The sequence below is a fragment of the Oryctolagus cuniculus genome, chromosome 8 (assembly GCF_964237555.1).
Source record: "Oryctolagus cuniculus chromosome 8, mOryCun1.1, whole genome shotgun sequence".
NCBI classification, from domain to species: Eukaryota; Metazoa; Chordata; class Mammalia; order Lagomorpha; family Leporidae; genus Oryctolagus; species Oryctolagus cuniculus.
Genome location: NC_091439.1, coordinates 41,172,919 through 41,192,828, shown reverse-complemented (window position 1 = coordinate 41,192,828; position 19,910 = coordinate 41,172,919). Strand labels below are relative to the sequence as shown.

Sequence of the window (19,910 nt, the reverse complement as noted above, 5' to 3'; positions counted from 1 at the left end):
CCTTATTATTAACATTTAGTTCAGAGCAATTGCTGTCATTATGTGAAGTAACTTCCTTTAGAGGTTATTCATTAACCTTAGGTATTTTACTGTGTAATTATAATTGCCAAGTGCCGCAGGCTTGGAAAACCTTTGAACTCCTCAAGGTATTAAGGGATGGCAGAAAGGATATTATCTGATTTTTCTTCCTCTTCCAGTTAAGGTTTAATCTGGACGGTGCCCCATTTCCCCTGCAGAGGTGTCTGCCTTCCTGCAGGCTGAGCTCAGCTGTCCCCTTCTTCCTGATTACTGAGTGCAACCCGAGGAGAAACCAGGGTCGTGGGGCTCTGATCTCCCCAAACGCCTGGAGACCAGAGTGAAACTGTGCCCCCTCCGCTTGAAGGACGGATCACGAGGACAAGGGAAGCCCCACGTGGCCGGTAATGGTTGGCATGCATACTCGTGCATCCGAGGGGCTCTGTGCACAATGCCTGGGATTGTATATTGTGTGCAGCCTTGTTTTGACACAGCGGAAGACCGTCATCCACTTGCTCACTCGATGGCTCTATAAAAGCACATTTTTCACTCCCAGGCTTTCAGGAGCCAGGTGTGCCTCCCATAATGCGCCTATTATACCGCTATGCTCAGTGGCCAGTGCTCAGACAATGACCCTTGTGATTTGCCCCACTGCGATGCGGTTGCCAGGGACTTGGGGGGTCTCAGTGCAACTTCAAGTTATGCATTTCACATATATTTGTAGGCAAAAAGAAAAAAAAGAAAGCAGCATTCTCCTGTCTTTGTTTCAGACGCACAAAAGTAGCTGGCAGTTCACCCTCTCCACGCCCGCCCCCAACTACCTGCGCCTGCAGCAGGACGCCCTAAAAAAGGAAACCTGTTTTCCTCCTCCCGGGTTTCTGGCTTCTCCACCCAGTTTCCCCGCGCCCCTCCACGGCCCGCACCTCCACCCAGGCTCTGCAGCGGCGTGGCATTCCGGGTAACCCGATCCCCTAGTCGGGATAGGCGGCGGCTGCAGCCGCAGCCAAGGGGAGGCGCGGCCACGTGACCCTGCCTGCCCGCTGCGGGGAAACGCATACCTACCTAGCTAGGAAAACTAGGGGACGGGTGAGCCCGGAGCGCGCTCGCGAGGCTTGCACCCTGCAAACAAGTATTTACGAAAAGGGCGCTTGCTGGCTGCCTCAGCCAGCTATCACTTTGATCATCCTAAATGACAAGGCACGGTTGGCCGTGGGGTTTTATGGCGTGAGCCGAGCTGCAAGACAAAGGCAGCGCCATCCCGGGGAGGAATAGGCGGAGCGGGTTTTATGGGAGCAGCGGCACAAGTCTGGACGCGGAGTCTCGGCGCGGGGAGGGCAGGGCCGTGCTGCCAGGAGCCCGAGCTGCCAGCTGCAGGCCTCGCCTGGGCCGCCCAGCCCTCTGCCCCGTTTCCCTGGCTCTCTCGGGGGGCCCCCTTTCTCTCTTGACAGCTTTCTTCTTTGATCTGGGAGCTGGGGGGCGGGTGGGGGCGCGTTGGGGGACACTTTGATATCCTTTAAAAGACACGAGGATTTGCTGCTTTCTCGCCAAATGAAGGGCTCGGAGGGCGTTTCTTTGAGAACTGGAAGGAACATGCTGTCACATGTAATCTAATGAGCTAGCCTTCGTTTCCAGTGCCCATTAACCAATCAGCCAACACTTCCACAGCATCCAGTGTGAGTGCTGGGTGCTGCAGGGAAGTCAGGCTATGGACAGGTTCAGCTGGCACGCGGGATATGTGAGTTTAAGCCGTGATGGTAGCCAACATTTACAGCCTTCTTCCCACGTGCCAGACTCTGGTGGCCCCTTCCTGCCTATAGCCCCCCAGCCAGCAGACACCGTATTACCTAGTTTTACAGACCCTTAAGAGCGGTCAGTTGCCCCAGGGCACAGAGTGTGCAGGACCGGCCCCTCCAGGGGAGCCAGCTGTGCTTGCCAGGGTGGCCCTGTTAGCACCCACGGAAGGTGAGTGGCGGCTTGCATTCCCCCCAGCTCTCCTGGCTGTGCCCTCCCCTGGGAACTCCAGGACACTGCCAGAGGTCACCCAGGAGTGCCTTCTCTACCACCCCGTCCCTACACCAGCTCTGCTCTCAGCATTCACACCCAGGCTCGTTTCTTTTTTCTTTTTTTTTTTTTTTTTTTGACAGGCAGAGTGGACAGTGAGAGAGAGAGACAGAGAGAAAGGTCTTCCTTTGCCGTTGGTTCACCCTCCAATGGCCGCCGCTGCAGCCGGCGCACCGCGCTGATCCGATGGCAGGAGCCAGGATCCAGGTGCTTTTCCTGGTCTCCCATGGGGTGCAGGGCCCAAGCACCTGGGCCATCCTCCATTGCACTCCCTGGCCATAGCAGAGAGCTGGCCTGGAAGAGGGGCAACCGGGACAGAATCCGGCGCCCCAACCGGGACTAGAACCCGGTGTGCCGGCGCCGCAAGGTGGAGGATTAGCCTATTGAGCCACGGCGCCGGCCCCAGGCTCGTTTCTAACATGGGTCTTGTGCCTGCACTTTGCCCTGGCTTCTGTGGTGTTATCCAAGTAGACAGGAGAGACCTCATGGAAAACAGTTACCTCCGTAAAGCAGACTTCACCTTGGCGGAGTGGGGCTCGGTAGCCGCTCCATCCCGCCCTCTAACGTTCCCCAAGCGCCAGCAGGTAGCCCCGGTACCCCCAGGGCAGTCTGACAGGATGGGCGTCTTCCACTCAGCTTGCCACATATGATCGTTGAACTCCCTCATGATGACTAAAGACCAAACAGAGTGTGGTTTTCCCAGGTAAGCCAACATTTTGATATTTTTTAATAGTGTGCAAGACCAGCCAATAGGATTTTATGAGTATCATGGGGAGACACATCCTTTGACCTGGTGTATAATCTCACTTCTCTGGACGCTGGGCTAATTACCGCAGCTCCCTTGGGCATGGGTCTGAATGGAAAATGGTCTGGTGTTAGGAAAATTCCGGGTTGGAAGGAATTAACTCCAGGATGCTGTTCTTTGTGTGGAGTCCCTAGTCAGCCTGGTTGGCGGGGATTGGGAGGCCTGGAAATCCTTGTTTAGTGTAAACCCTTCTGGTAACTCCAAATCTGGGTACCTGAAGACTTGTTACTTGGCTTTGTTTCTATCAAGCACCTCTGTTTGCGTCCCTTCTTGCGTAAAAACAATGGAAAGGACAGACTGGGCACTGGGAACCCTGGATTATGGTTCTGGGCCTGCTACTAATAAGTCACACCAATCCCCCAACCCCCTTGTGAGCGTTCGTTTTCTCATCTGAACGTAAACTGAGCACTAGGACTAGGCTGGTAGTCTTCTAATCAGGACAGCTCAGCCTTTTATGTCTGACTTAGTGGAGTGTTGTGTAAGGCATTTAGGTAAAAACAGAAAGGGGAATTCAGTGGAAAAACCCCCTGTGACCCCTGCTCCAGAGGCTGGCTGAGCTCCCCTTCCTCTTTAGTTCCAACCATCATCCATGGTTCTTGTACACATGTTAGTGATGGCCAGGCAGCTTGGGACTCACAGCTGTCTACTTTGGGTTATGAAGTGTGTGAGGGAAGGCAGTAGAAGACAAGACTGGAAATAAGGTTTAAGTCCAGATTCCAGATCGCCGTGGGTGCTAGGCCAAGAAGTCAGGACATTGTTTCACTGGAATTCCCAAGCCATCAATGATTTTTGAAGGAAAAATGTGGTCACTTATGATTTGCTTGCAGCTGTGAAAAACAGAGACTAGTGGCTGAAGTACCAAGAGTTATTTCCTCCTGTAAGAGGCTCTGGGGATGACAGTTCCGAGCAGGTGTGCGAGCTCCATGCGGTCATCAGGGATGCAGCTTTCTCCTATTTTCTTCTTTTCTGTTCTAATGAAACAGGCCTTCCTCTTCACGGTCACCTCCTGGTCTGGAATGGTGGCTGGATGCCACCCACCACACTTGCTTTGCAGGCTAGGGGACAGAGTGGGAAGAGGGGCAGGCATCCCAGGCGACGCAGGCCCACAGCTCACTTCTTTTGCATCTTACTGACCAGAGCTATGGCATATGGAGACTTTATTCTGGGCAGTGATGTGACCAGCTAAAATTGAGATTTCTCTTCTAGGAAAAAGAAGGGAAATGGCGAGGCAGCTATGTGAAAGGAATGGACCTCTGCCCTGGCTTCATTTGTCCAGGGCAGCCGTTGGGAAACTGGGCTAGCAGGAAGGTTGAGGGCCTGAATTGGAGTGCCCCAGGCAAGATGAGGAGGGCACCAAAGGGAGACTTACTGCAGAGGGAGGCCAGAAGCCCTCTCCAGGCTGGATGGCATTTGGGCACCTGGGAGAGGCAGTGTGCAGAGATCAGACCTCATCTGGGAACCACATGGAAGGGATCCTGGTGATGCTATTGACTAAAATAAGGAGAAGAAGTGTCGGGAAAGGACATGAATTAGGTTTTGGCCATGTTGAGTTTATTCAGTAGACTAGGGCTTCGGGAATTTTGCACAAGGGCACTTCAAAAAAAAAAAAAGTCTGCTGAAAAATGGAATTAAAAGTTTATTTTGATGCAAAAAAATTGAAATCCATGCATAGTTTTTTCATAATATGTATTCTGCACGAACTTTTTGAAGACCCCTTGTATCGAACTTTTCCAAGTGAATATTAAGTTCACCTGTTTCTTTTTTATCTTAAAGTCTAGGGTGTCCTCATATCTCAGACGCTTTTGGAGCTTTGTGAGTCATTTTGTAGGGGCCTCTGTTAAGTTAGGATGGAGGCAACACGGTATCTTCTTCTCTTCTCTGCTATACTCCACCTACATAGTGTCTCCCTCCCCCTAACCCCGCTGGGCTTAAGGATCCTGACAGTTATGACCAAGACATGCTCCAGGAAAACGCACATTTCTTAAAGGGACTTTTGCCCCGAATCTCTAGCTGGGATTCTACCTTAGTGTGCACACTGGACAATGCACAACACTCTCGGATTCTGCCCGGTTCAGGGCATTTCTTGGAAGCACAGTTCCTTATTTCCCTTTTGCTGTGAGCCTCAATGTGGCCTGGCTTGATCTCTCCTGCTTTGGACTCATTGGCAGAGTGGAATGGACAAAGTGGGGGCTGCCCCTACATCCAGCAAGGGTGTAAGTAAAGAATCATCAGCAGAATCTTTGGGTCTGAGAGCAAAGCTTACAGTGAAAATATGAAGTGAGTGCCCAAACTGAATGGAAGTGGACACAGACAGCGAGGTTAAAGTGAAGGTAATCAAGACATGAAGAAGCAAGGCAAGGGGTGATGAGCCTAGATGGCAGAATTAATTAATTATACAAATCTTTATTTAGTTTATTTGAAAGACAGAGATACAGAAAGAGAAATCTCCCATCCACTGATTCACTCCCCAAATACCAAAACAGCCAGGGCTGGGCCAGGCCAAAGTTGGAAATTGAGAATTCACACCTGGGATTCCCACGTGAGTGGCAGGGACCCAAGTACTTGAGCATTACCTGCTGTCTCCCAGCGTGCACATGAGCAGGAAGCTGGACTCGAGAGTGGAGGTGGGACTTGAACCCACTTTGATATGGGATGCAGCGTCCCAAGCGGTGACTTAACCCCCGTGCCTAAGCCCAGCCCTGGTAGTAGGATGTAAATCCTTGAGCTCAGGGCATTATGGAGATTGTTTCCAGTGCTTCTTGCCTTAAAAGAGACAACCTGGGTCATATAATTGTGAACAAAGGACTCAAAAAAGACATGTGCAGTGAGAGAAGAGAGAGTGACCTCCCTCCAGCCTGTGCAGAATGCCGGATGCTAGTTACTGGTGGGCCTCACGGTCAGAACCAGGCTGGATGGCGTTCCCTGTTCCCTTCAGAATCATGAAGGCATTGTTCTGTTGGCCTGCGGCAGCAAGAGCTGATGCTGGGAAGGATAGCGATCCTGACTGCTATTCCTTTGCCTTTCTTTTTTTAAAAGCCATTTATTTGAAAGGAGAGCAACAGAGAGAGGGAGAGACAGAGAGACAAAGGTCTTCCAGCGGCTGGTTCACTCTCCAATCAGCTGCAACAGCCAGGGCTGAGTCAGGCCAAGGCCAGGAGCCAGGAACTCCATCTGGGTCTCCCACGTGGGTGGCAGGAGCCCAAGCACCTGACCATCTTTTGCTGCCTTCTCAGGCACATTAGCATGGAGCTGGATTGGAAGAAGAGTAGCCGGGACTCAAACCAGCACTCTGATATGGGGTGCCGGCATGATCTCAAGCGCTTTAACCCGCTGTGCCACGAGTTCCTTATTTATGGCCTTTTTTGTTTTTCTAAAAGTTTTGGGAGTCTCCCTAGTCTGGTGTGGAATGCTTTTTGGCAGACGCCTTGTGTCATTCAGTGTGCTGCTCCCTTAATGGGCCCTCACCCATGCCCTTCAGGAGTGGGGAATCTCTCACGTCATTTCATTGACCATTTCCGCCTTGTGACAGGCTCTGTTCTCTCTGGAAACCCTATTAGTCACATGCTGGATTTTTTGGATATCTTTTTTTCTCCAAATTCTCATCCCCTTTACTGTTAAAGTTGGGATTGTAATATAGCTTTCTTTATAAGACAATTAAATTTTTTTTAAAAAAATTGTCTTACGTTTCATATTTGTCCCCTCCTGTCATCAAGAAGGTGGTCAAGTCTAATGAGTGGAGACGAGATCGGGAAGGCATTTTGGCATTGAGACTCAGCTCTGTTGAGAAAGCCTGTGTTTACCCGCACTTGCAGTTGGTAATCACCCACATGGCCCTGGTCATCTGTGTGATCTGACATGGCTGAAGTTCAATGGCTCCTTGGATTCAGAATGGGAGTGGTGGCCCAGGGTGCACATTAGCAAGAAGCCAGATCTGAAGCAGAGCCAGGACTCCAGCCAGGCACTTGGGGCAGGTGTCTTTTTTTTATTTTTTAAGATTGATTAATTAATTGAAAGTCAGAGTTACACAGAGAGAGGACGAGACGGGGGGGGGGGGAGGTCTTCCATCTGCTGGTTCACTCTCCAATTAGCCTCAATGGCCCAGAGCAGTGCAAATCCAAAGCCAGGAGCCAGGAGCTTCTTCCAGGTCTCCCACGTGGGTGCAGGGGTGCAAGGACTTGGGCCATTTTCTACTGCTTTCCCAGGCCATAGCAGTGAGCTGGATCGGAAGAGGAGCAGCCAGGTCTCGAACCAGCGCCCATATGGGATGCCGGCGCTTCAGGACAGGGTGTTAACCCCCTGCACCACAGCGCCGGCCCATGGGCTGCAGGTGTCTTAACTGCTGTACCGAATGCTCACCCCAAGTTTGGAGTTTAGTCAGTGATGTAAATGGAAGCAGCAGGTGATGACAAATGAGTGACTTGTTTCCAGTGGACAAAGGGTGATTTTAGTTGTGCATAGATCCTGATGATTTCAGTTGTCTGTCTCCAGGCAGCCAACTACTTGTATCTCTTGAGTGAAGCTATGTTGCACAATGACAGGTGCATTCAGCTGAGTTTTAGAATACTTCTGCTAGAATATCAAATCAGCAAAATAACAACTTAAGAATGCTGACTTGTGTACTGTATTTTTCATAGAAATTGAGAATTCAACAGTATAAACTCAAATCTTGTGAGTGATCCTCCCTCTATTGAACCTGTCTTTGCTATGTAGAGTCAAGGCCTGGTCAGAGTTCTCCTGGCTTTGCCCTCCCTGTGGCTTTGGCTTTGGCCTCTACCTACTCCCAACTCCTTAGCAAACAAACTCCCCCTGTAATTCGGGACAACTACTGCACTCGTAGGTCTTCTGTGTCTGAGGTCACCGCCTGCTGCCTTTCTTGCCTCTCTGCTTCACCCTTCCTGATTGCTGTTCTCCCTCTTACTCTCTAACCTTCGGCAAAATTTGTGGATACCTAGCATCAGAATCACCTGGGACCTGATGAGGCTACTGCATCAGAGCATCTAGATGGGCCGGTGCCGTGACGCAGAGGTAAAACCCCGGTCTGCAGCACTGGCATCCCAAATGGGCGCCGGTTCTAGTCCCGGCTGCTCCACTTCGATCCAGCTCTCTGCTATGGGAAAGCAGTGGAGGATGGCCCAAGTCCTTGGGCCCCTGCACCGGCATTGGGAGACCCGGAAGAAGCTCCTGGCTCCTGGCTTTGGATTGGTGCAGCTTCGGCCATTGTGGCCATCTGCAGAGTGAACCAGAGGATGGAAGACTCTCTCTCTCTCTCTCTCTGCCTCTGTAACTCTGCCTTTCAAATAAATAAGTCAATCTTAAAAAAATAAAGAACATCTAGAGTGAGTAGGGGCAGTGGAGGTTCTGCCTGTTGTTCAGGTGCTCCTGGGCACCCCATGCTCACCAGCATTTAAGACATACCGTTCTGTTTCCAGAGGACCATCAGGCTCGCTTCTGGTTTCCACATGGCACCATCCTTCAGCCTTTCCTTGGAGAGATTATGCCTGGCAGGCGTCATTCTCCTTCCACCTGGAGAGTCCCCTCCTGCTCTCCCCTCTTCTCTAGCATCTGCTCTCGTCTCTAGAGTGAATCTCCTGTGTGCTGGGTGTGACCACTCACATTTGCCTTCTATTTGAATGACATCCTGGTGTTTTTCTACCAGGTTTTTTTTTTGTGATCCAGGAGAGAGTCTATGGTGGATGTGTGTGATGGGACTTACTTTGTTGGGATAATTGTGATAGAGGCATACTAAATGTCCATGGGTGAGAGAATGACTCCCTTGGACATGCTATCTTTGTAGACTTCCCGTGAATCCTGGGTTTGCTCTTTCTCTCCCATTGCTTCTCCTAGAATCACTGGGAGGTAGGAGAGGGGGACACAAATGGTAAATTCTGCCTGAGAGTCCTGCATTAACAATAAAAGGAGAAAACAGGTGGGAACCATGTTACAATGTTACAATGTGACAGGGCTGACCAGGAGTGCTGGAAAATGAGACTTTAGCAGATAGCAGCTTTTTTTTTGAATTGAGTGGTGTTCATTGACTGCTGATAATTGCAGAACTGGGTCAGTCGGAGGTCAGCGAGGCAGGCAGTGGGGGAAGCTGTGGGCTGAGGGAGGGAACAAGCAGCTCCACCAATATGTGGGGCTTTAAAAACAGGCTTGGGAAATGTTATGAAATGATCAGAAGAGTAAGGAGATCACTGCTGTGTTGACACTTTGCATATGAAACCATGCAAAGCTTGTAGGAAACAAACCCGTGAGGAGCAAGCAGTTAAAATAATTGCACATTAAGAGAGTTAGGTCACTGCCCACAGATCTGGCTCCCGAAGCGCCCAGCCCTTCCTCCTACCGGCCGGCTGGCCCCTCCCCTTCACAGGTTCATGACAGATCCCTGAGGGATGTGTGGCTTCCTCCTAGGAGCTCCCACTGCAGCTGCGAGAGAGACTTGTTTCTCCAGCTGTCTAACCTTTAGTTTTATCTGCCTCTCGTTGACCTCTTCCTAGTTTTATAATGAGTCTGTTTATTTGCTTGTGCAAATGGAGTTTTCTTAGAGAGACACAGACCAGAGCTAGAAAGACGCCAGTGTTTTGATTGTTTCCTCCTCCCCGGAAGAAACCCATAGCGAGCCGTGCACTGTGGGGTTGTCCATTGTGTGACTGTGCCTGTGGTTGGTTTATTTTAAGATTGTGCAGGGCAGCCTGGTGGGCAGAGAGAGAGCCTCTCCCTTGTCGGTGGTGGAAGTATCTGCGGGGGTTTACAAGCTAATTACTTGTCAATTCCTGGGTGTTCTAAGTGTTTGCTTAGCAACTGGCCTGACCAGTCCCTCCTCAACCGTGCCCCCAACACTACTACACTTACTGGTGGGCTTGATGGAGCCCTTTAGGAACTAAACAAGGATTAAGCATTTTCTGCAAGTGGTGCCAGTCTTTTCCTCGATGGGACCTGAGCCTGCAATGCAGGCCAACAGAACGAGGGAGAACAAGCCAAAGAAAACCTTTTTAAGAAACAACACAGGCAGTAGGAAATCATACTGGTCAGGGCTTGTTTTCCTGGCTCGACGCCTCATTCCAACCTGTTGCAATCAGCTTTGGAGCGTCTATAGGGACACCCTGGTGCAGGGGCCCTGCGGAGGAAAGGAACTTTTACATTTCTGTTTGACTGGGCTCCTTGCCAAGGGCCAAGTTCAAAGTGCAGTTTCCAGTAATTTGCTGGGGCTTCTCTGTGGGTTTGATAGGCCAGGACAGAAGCCTGCAAGCCAAAGTAATATTTCCTGATTTTTGTCATTTCTTAAGAAGGGAAGAAAGATTGCTCAGGGCCTGGGGGGTGGGAGAACTTCGGCTGGCCCCAGGGAGCAGATTGGGCTTTTGTGCCTCCCGTGGTGTGCAGCCCTTTCTCCTCCATCCCACCCAGGGCCATCGGCCGCCCGGCACGGGGATGGACTCACAGGGGCTGCCTCCCAGAGCGAGCGGGAGGCACCCCTATGACACAGCCCGCGAAAGTCTCCACTGATTTACTGCGTGTTAAGCATTATTTGGAGCAATAAAGTTGTCGAGTAATGGCAATATGTTCTTGTTTTCTCATATCTGTAGGATGAAAGTGAACATTTTTATAATCCTTCGCTCCTCACCACATTTAGTTTCCCGGTGTCCCACATGTGGGCTTGATTAAATAGGAGCAAGAGCTACAGGAAGAAGTTAGATTGGACATTCCTCTCACTCGTCCGCATGCCCTGCGCAGGACACTGACACGGGCCGTCCTCCCCCGCCCCGTCCTGTGTGGCGCGTTAGACTCCGCACGCAATGTTTCAGACCGCATGTTGACTGGAGGTGGGATTCCCGATCACGCGGATGTGGGACGCAGCGGTGTTGTCTCCGTGTCGGGTCGGAAAGCTGCCGTCTTGATGCGATTCCTCTCACTGCCTACCACAAGCAGTTGTGTCCTAAAACACGTTTGCTTCGCTCCCGGGGTGGGTCACTTTTCACACGGGGAGCACCCGGCTGAGTCTTGAGGCGTCTGGAAAGTGGGGAGAAGATAGGAGCCACAGGCAAACTCACCAAGATTCCCCAAACGACCACAATGGTCCAGGCTGAAGCTGGGAACCAAGAATTCCATCTGGGTCTCCCACATGGGTGGCAAGAGCCCAAGTACTTAGGCCATCATCTGTCGCCTTCCCAGGATAGATTAGCAGGAAGCTGGAATAGAAGTGAAAAGCAGTCCCAATATGGGATGCAGGCATCCTGAGTGATTCAACCCACAGTGGCTTAACCTGCTGCGATGCCACAACTACTGCTTCTCACCAAGGTTCTTTAGCCCTGTCATCAAGTTTTCTGCAGACATCACTACCTCAAACATCTCTGTGTCCCGGAAAACAAAACCTGGCAGTACACAAGGGGGGGTGGTGTGTGAAAGGGTATGGAACTAGCCTGTGGGGGTTACTTCCTTCTGTTCCCCACAAAGTGCCTTCCCCCATTCCCTTAGTTCTCCTGCAATGCACCTCTTTTCATCTGCTAATTTGCCTCTGAAAGACTGACTGTATGCAGGCTCTTTCCTCTAGCCTGGAAACTGAATTATGGCAATTTAGCATTATAACATAATTCCACTGCAATAAAGCAATTTGGGGCTGCTGGTGGTGATGGAGTGGATGTTGGCAGGAGTGGGAAGCAGAGAATTTACTATAATGGAATTTTTCTGCATTTGTTTAAGAAATGCTAGCATAAAGCCGTGTTGGTATGAAATCTCACTTAAACATTTTTATCAGGGGATTGGTGCCATGGGAAACCATCTAAATATGTATCTATATGATGCCAGAGCAACTGGTTGAAGGTTTAAAGACAGAGGACTATTGGATGTGTGGACTTTTATTACATGAGTAATGGTTTGTGTCATTTTCCTCTCCTTGATTAAATTGGATTCTTAAAAGCTTAAATGAATGATTTGTTTTTATAGCGTGGAATGAAAAAGAGAGTCTCAAATATTTTAGTAGTTGGTAGTTACAAGTTAAAAAAAAAGTGACAAATTGTCCACGAAACCAGGTACCTTGCTAACTCTGTAGTTATGTCTCAGGGAAGGAGAGAGCAAGGAAAGAGATGATTTTCAGTATGCCCGTTGCCAAATGATGGCTCACTCGGTGGTGCAGTGAGATTGGGTAATTTAAATTCCTGAATGAAGACAGTTTTCCCATCGTCAGTTAGATCTACGAGGCAGGGCTTGGGTTTCCCAACACATATCTGATTTGAACACACCTCTGTTCGAAAGAGGCATCCATCTGCAAAACAACACTGGCCTTGACGTTGGCTGGAAGTCCACACTACTCCCTACCGGATCCCAGGCATGCTTCAGACTTGGGGGGGGGGGTGGTGCAACTGCACTGCATCTGCCTCCTGTGGCCCTAACGCTGGGCCTCAGGCAGATAATGCTGCCACCGGCAGTCTCAGCTGCTCAGGGGCCATCCTCAAGGTCCATCTGGGGCCTGAAGTTCTGAAATTTCATCCTGGGTGTGAGAGTCAGCCCCACATGGAGTGAATGAACTGGCCGGCTACCTTAGCATCGACACCTCAGGGTGATTCTGTTGTTTTTCTTACCAGCTTGGAGATGGCCTGTAATTCTTGGCAAGTCACCAACATTTGGTTCCTTTGTGAAAAGTGGGCCTCCAAACAAAGTCACCTGCGCATTTGTGGGAGCTGACAAATGAGTCCCTAAGAAAATACAAGCGAGACAATTTGTTTATAGGACTTTCAATCCTGTGCGTTAACGTTTCATTAACTTATTGAGACCTAAAGAGTTGCTTAGGTTCTTGAAACATGCTTTCTGACGTATTATGGACGATGTTATATGCTAAGGTGACATTTGAGAATTTATGTTCTTAAATGACCAGCTTGGGGGTCACACATTTGGTTTTTCTTTTTTGTTAAGCTCAGGATGTCTTGGAAAATATATTTTTTAAACTATCATGGTGTAGGAATTGATAAATATTTACGACGAACTTGGAGACTATCACCAGCCTATAATATTTGAATGAGCTGTGTTGAAATGAATGACATAAACAAAGTATTTGTCGTGTCCCCAAACTGCAAGAAGCAGCTGCCGAAATGAATGGGTCGGCCTTGCCTTGAAAATCTCAGAAAGGAAAAGCATTGGAAGGCAATTAGTCACACTGCAAAAGCGTTCCTCCCTGGAGGAGGGTGCTGGCTGCAGGTTCTGCTTCAGGTATGGGTGGCGTTTCTTGGGGTTTTAATTGAGGCCGTTCTGCCAAGTGCCAACCACTGCTTTTCACCCCACATCTGCCTCTTCCTTTGCTCCTGGACTCCTTTCTTCCAATTCAGTGATCTCAAAGCCAACATAACAGTGGAGTGGGAAGCAGGAAGGCACTAAAATGTAGGAACTGTCTTCCCTGTTTTACCTACTTCTCCGGTTTCCTGCTCACGACGCACCCTGGGGGGAGGCGCTGAGTTGTGCAGCTGCAGCTCAGAAATCTGCAGTAACTGCTCCCAGTCCCACAGCAGGCAGGTCGAGGGATTTCCATCCAGGTGTGTGCAGCTGTGAGGACAGAGCTCTGGCCGCTCCCCGGCAGCCTCCAGCCCGGAGGGATTTGGTGAAGGGCATTTCGTTGCCTTGATTCGCTTCCCCTAGAGGTCTGATCACATTGTCTCCTGGACAGTGAGTTTCCCTGAGGCACTGGAAAAAAAAATTGGTCAAATTAAGGAATGTGCACGCTGCATAAAGCAAGGAGCGTTTCTTTGTTTCTCTGTGTCTGTGAGTGCTGGGTACAAGCGTCGTAATTGTGGTAAATGCATGTCCAGGAAAGCTACTCTTTTAATGCCTGGCACCTTACTTATTTTCAAAATAACCCTCAGATATCTTAGCCAAAATAGTCGTACATCTAGGCTGTAATTTTTAATTTATCACTATGCTATCCTTGTGAAAACTTTCAACTCAGTGTCTTGTCTCCTTCCCTCCACCCCCTCACCCCAATAAGTTTAATACCCGCCATTACCTGAACTCTGGATGGAAATAGCAGGTCATTATGATGTCTGTATTAACATCCAAAACACACTGGTTTTCTTCCAGGATTCCCATATCTATTATTGTTAAAACATATAACTTTTAAAACTCAAATGGTTTTCCCCAGCCAATTCTCTAATCACAGACATAAATTTCACTCCATTAAGGAAAGGAAACCAGGCAGTATGACTAAAGTTAGGAATATGATCAAATTTCAAGGGAGGGGGGAAAAAAAAGATTAGGCTTGGAATTCTTTCCATTGCTTTTGCTTGTGGAATACGGTTACACTGAAACCCTGCTCTCTTGCACACACGAAGCGTGCAGCCGTATACAGGGAGAGGTTACATGGAGGTGGGAGGCTGGCATCCCCTCCTGCAGATGAGGCAGGGCTTTCTACAGAGACAAGGTGTCCACCCACTGCCCCACGTGTCCTCAGAGTGGCCGCAGAGGTGGTGGGACTGGTGAGAGGCAGTGCACTGCGCTCTCCTTTCTCTACCTTGAGGGTGGTTGGAAGTTTTTCCGTTTGCAATTTCTCCCATAAAATTCTTGTTGCATATTTATGAGTTCTCTAAGTAATGACAGTTCCTGAGAACCTGTGATAACCAGGCGGCCCCCTAAGGGAGGGTAGGAGATGTGTGGGGAGTCTGACCCCATAGGCTACGGTTGGGAGATTTGGTGGCATTCTTTTGATTGCCACTCCTGAACATACTTCAGCTCCTCAAGGGCTGTTTTTTTTTTTTTAATGTTTATCAAGATTTATCTTTAGGGGAGTCTCTTTCGACCTATGAGACGTGCCTTTTTTCTGTGTCTTAAAAATTAGTTGCATTTAACTCTCTTTTAAAAATGTTCACTCTTCTGAGATCTGTGTTAAGAATTCGAGACAAGACAACCCTTCCTCCTCCTTACCAACAGACAAGGGCATGCGTTTCTGAGAGTGTTCCGCAAGATGCGCATTTTTGTTTCATAGAAATACATGGGTGCATTATGTGCTTACATAATATAATTTTCCATGTTTACCTTATAGCAGATGTATATTTATATATGTTGCAATTAAAATAGGTCAGTTAAATGGGGTGGGCATTGGCCTATTGGTTAAGATGCCACTTGGGATAACTGTGTTCCACATTGGAGTGCAGGGTTCACGTTCTGACTCAAGTATTGATTCCCTATTCCTACTGATGTGTACCCAGGGAGGCACCAGATGCTGGCTGGGGTGTCTGGGTCCCCGCCCTCCAGGTGGGAGATCCAAACTCCTGGCTTTGGCCTGACCCAGCCACAGCTGTTGTGGGCATTTGGGAAATAAACCAGCATATAAGGGATCTCTGTCTCCCTATACTCACATAATAATAATAATAATAATAATAAAAATAGGCCAGCAGTTAACTGATAAGGAAGATCTTTTCAAGTTCTCCTAGACAGTCAAAAAAGGAAAACAAAAAAATACTTATTATTAAAATCTGCATTTCGGTTGTGGGTAAAAATGAGAATTATTGGAAATCTGCCTTTTGGGAAGGAAAGCAGCAATAATTATTAAAATCAAAACTACATATATCATTTCAACTTGGCAATCTAATGCAGGGATCTCTCCTATATAAAAATGATCTACAGTTATCACCCATGGACTTTCACATTGTGCTCTGTTAACTCTGTGTGTATGACTTACCATTATCTCCTATTTTTGTTGTTGCTCATTTGTTCGCTCATTGGTTGACTGAATCATTCATTTGTTGTCTTGTCCCACCAGACTGTGAGCTCTGTGGAAACGAGGACCCTGTCCGTCTCCCTCCCCATGGGAACTTCAGCATCTGGAATGGTCCCTGGCGCCACATTGGCACTAAATATTTATTGAATGCAAGAAATAAAACATGCAGGCCTTAGGATGTGTGTCCAGGGTTGTTTAGTGTAACATTCGTGTAACAACAAAACAACTGTATAAAAGAAAATGCCTGTCAGGGGTGGGTAGGGAGCTCTGCCATCCTGGGCTAGGCAGTGTGGTGTAGGGAGCTTGGCATGGTTCTGGCATTAGACTTCGGGATTCACCTTGATTGTCTAAGGAGCAGCCCTGGGAAAGATATGCAGGTCCCGAGTCTCGGTTTTCTTATCCTTAAGATGCAGACAGTAATGGTACAAGTTAGGGGTTCGCACTGTGACACAGCAAGCTAGGCTGCCACCTGCAATGCTGTTATCCTATGTAGGAGCGCTGGTTCAAGTCCTGATTGCTATGCTTCAATCCAGCTCTCTGCTCTGGCCTGGGAAAGCAGCAGAAGATGGCCCAAGTGCTTGGGCCCCTGCCACTCATGTGGGAGACTCAGATGGAGTTTCTGGCTTCTAGTTTTGGCTGGGCCCAGCCCCAACCCTTGCGGCCATTAGGGGAGTGGATCAGTGGCTGGACAATCTCTCTCTCTCTCTTTCTGTTTCCCCTTTCAAATAAATAAATAAACCTTAAAAATTACTGATGCTAGTCTAGAATTTGTGAGAATTAAGTGAATTCATATAGGCAACATATCTTAGGACTGTGCCTGGAACATAATAAGTGCCTAATAAATATCAGTTACTATTATTTCAAGAAACGGTAAAGGCAATGGCTCAATTTTAACTTGGAGGTATTTCCATGAAGTATAATCAATTTCCATGATGTATGATTTGGAGGAATACATAGAATGGATACTAGTGTTGCAAATCTAACAATGATAATAAAAATCCTTCCTATGGGGGGGTGCATTGTGGTGGTACAGCAAGTTAAGTCATAGCTTGAAAATGCCTAGGACTGGGTCCCAACTTCACTTCCAATCTAGCGTCCTATTAATGTGCTTGGGAGGCAGCAGATGTTGGCCCGAGTACTTGGGTTCTTGCCACTCACGTGGGAGACCCAGATGGAGTTCCCTGCTCTTGGCTTTGACTTGACGCAGCTCTGGCTGTTGCAGGCGTTTGGGAAGTTAGCCCTCAGAAAAGTTTTCTCTGTCTCTCTGTGTCTGTCTTTCCCTCTTTCAGATAAATAAATAAATTCATTAGTTAGAGGAAATTTCTCCATAGGTACGAGCTTAGGATGCCTATAAGAGGGTAAAATCATAGAAGATGTGTGCTGGGTGTGTGAAGCTGGCTGTGTGAAGGGCACCACGGAGGGCTAACAAAGGAGAAAGGAGGTTGAAAAACAGCACAATAAATAATACAATACTCCCATTAGCAACACAACGCCAATAGAGTGATGAAAATGACAAAATGTATGCATGTGTCTCTACACAAGAAGAGAGGTACAAAGAGGGTCTCTACGATATCAGGGGTGGTGGTGTTAGAGGGGTTGGTATTCTGATCCTTGCATTTGGTGCATTTGAATTTCTGACAATAAGCATGTCTTATTTTGATAATCAGGAAAAGCATTAAAATATGTTTACTATGGAAGGAAAAGAGAAAAGCAATGCTTTCCTATTTTTGTAACTCTTGTGTCAAAGGAAGAGAAGCTGGACACGTCTTTTCCGGGGATTTCAGGCCTGCAGAGCCCATAGACCAAATCTGGAAGGAGCACGTGGCCACATGCTCCGAGAACAAGGCAGACTCTGGTGTGTGGCCACTCACTCACCTGACACCTCAGTCTACTCTTTCGAAAGCTGAAGGCTAGCCTGAGGCGCTTTATGAACCCACGGTGCTGGAGGCACAGGCAAATGGACCCTGCAGTTCTTGCAAGCGGAGAGAAGGGAGCCACGGACACACACATCTGCAGACACTGCAGTCATCGGAGCCTGCAGCGACCCCACATCCTGGAAGTTCTCGTAACATAGCACTTTCCGCAGGCCACAACTTCGTCCGGAAGCCCTGTCCCTGCACATCACTTGGAAGATAAAGTTTAAGCTGCTCTTTAAGACTCTCAGTACCTTCTCCAGCTGTCTCTCCCGCAGGTACTCTGCGTCAGTTGGTGTCTATCTGAATGGCGACCGAATGTCTCTTGACCTCATTCATGTCCATCTTCCTCCTCTCCGTGTCCCGAGGCTCTCACTTATCCCCGAAGCCTTGGCGCAAGCCCGTCTTCTCAGAAAGCGTCTTTGAAGTGTCGTGGTCCTCGGGGACTTCTCTGCCCACCCTGCACCTGTGCTCTTCTCCTGAGCTCATCGTTGGGTACTGCGCTCCCGCCCAGAGCTCTCCCCATGTGCCTCCTTAAACTGGCATCCATGTTCACATGCACCTGTGGCTCCCTCCATTCTTCAACAGGCAGGCTCCTTGGACATGAGTCTCATGCCCTTTCTGTCCTTGTATTTCCGTAGTTCCTAACATGTGGCCGTTGGTAGAGTTGGCATGCAAAAAATATTTGATTGATTGATAGATATTTATTGACATTTTCTTGGAAACCAACAGGATGTTGTCATCTTATAATTAATGTATGTGTTGGAGCCCTTATGTAGAAACCAATTTCTTTGTATATAAGTTTATCTCGGTAGATAAGACTACCCTGCCTAAACATTGAAAATGCGCCAAGAGCCTTCCAAATCCTTAACCATGTGTGTGCCTTCAGTAATATGAATCTGCATTTGCCATAACCAGGGTAAATTAAAACTGAAACTTGGGGCCGGCACTGTGGTGTATTGGGTAAAGCTGCCACCTACAGTGCCAGCGTCCCATATGGGCGCCGGTTCAAGTCCTGGCTGCTCCACTTCCGATCCAGCTCTCTGCTGTGGCCTGGGAAAGCAGTAGAAGATGGCCCAAGTCCTTGGGCCCCTGCACTCATGTGGGAAACTCAGAAGAAACTCCTGGATCCTGGCTTCGGATCGGCGCAGCTCTGGCTGTTGCAGCCAATAGGGGAGTGAACCAGTGGATGGAAGACCTCTCTCTCTCTGTTTCTCCTTCTCTCTGTGTAACTCTGACTTTCAAATAAATAAATAGATATTTTTTTAAAAAAGATTCTGACTATATAAAAAAACCTGAGATTAAATGAGAGACATTTACTTTTTTGAGAATTGAAAACAGTGAAGTATTAACAGGGGTAATAGTAATTAATATTTATATGACTTTTATTGTTAGGTAGTTTGTCTAAATACTTTACATATATTAACTTCTTTAATCCTTGAAATAATGCTATGAAGCAGATGCACTATTATCACCCTTATTTCACAGAGGGTGAAACACAACTGAATTAACTCCTTGTACTTATGAGTTCCTTAAAGCTGTGCTATTGGAATGTGATTTTTGACTTGCAAATTTATCTATATGGTTACACCTTCACAAAGGACAAACCCTAGACATTCAAGTCCTTTGTAAATGACAAAACTGTGGTTCTGCTCCAGGTGAGATTTAAAAATAATGAACTTGGTTTAAAGAAAAATTAGTAAACAAACCCCAAAGAAGTTTTCTAAGGCAGACATTTTCTAAAGGAGCTATTATGTTTAATCTAAGAATTTTGTCAGGGGCCAGCATCTGTAGCATAGCAGGTAAAGCCACCACCTGTTTTATCAGCATCCCATATTCGTTTGAATACTGGCTGCTCCACTTTGGATCCAGCTTCCTGCTAATGCACCTGGGTAAGCAGCAGAAGATGGCTCAAAGGTTGGGTCCCTGCCACCCACATGGGGGACCTGGAGAAAGCTCCTGGTTCCTGGCTTTGGCCTGGCCCAATCCTGGCTGTTGTGGCCATTTGGGGAGTGAACCAGTAGATAGAAGATCTCTCTCTGTTTCTCCCTCTCTCTCGGTAACTCTGTGACTTTCAAATAAAAATAAATAAATGAAAAAAGAATTTTGTCACTGCTTTTTTAAAAGAATATTTTTAAAACCAATATGTGCTTCCTAAAATAAGCATATTAATATTAGTATTAATATTCATCCTTATTTGTAGTTACATCTGGTTCTAAACTGAAGTCAGTGATATTATCTACCCCATTCATGTGATTTTCTAAAAAAAGATTTATTTATTTGGAAGGCAGAGTTTATAGAGAGATGGAGAGACAAATGTGGGGAAGAGGAAAAGAGAGAAAAGGAGAGAGAGAGAAAGAGAGAGTGCACTTTCACCTGCTGTTGAACTCCCCAGATGGCTGCAATGGCTGGAGCTGGG

The 19,910-nt window shown here is 47.9% G+C and overlaps 1 long non-coding RNA gene across 1 annotated transcript in view; it reads right to left on the bottom strand.

The window, feature by feature from the left end:
* Positions 1-5,268: 5,268 nt before the first annotated feature.
* The window catches only part of LOC103350843 (uncharacterized), a 33,285-nt gene continuing 18,643 nt past the window's right edge, over positions 5,269-19,910 (bottom strand). Inside the window, exons 2-4 of the long non-coding RNA XR_007909501.2 lie at positions 13,279-13,549; positions 12,457-12,570; positions 5,269-11,067 (exon numbers count right to left, since the gene is read on the bottom strand). This is a non-coding gene — a long non-coding RNA (uncharacterized lncRNA). The remainder of the gene's footprint in view (positions 11,068-12,456; positions 12,571-13,278; positions 13,550-19,910) is intronic.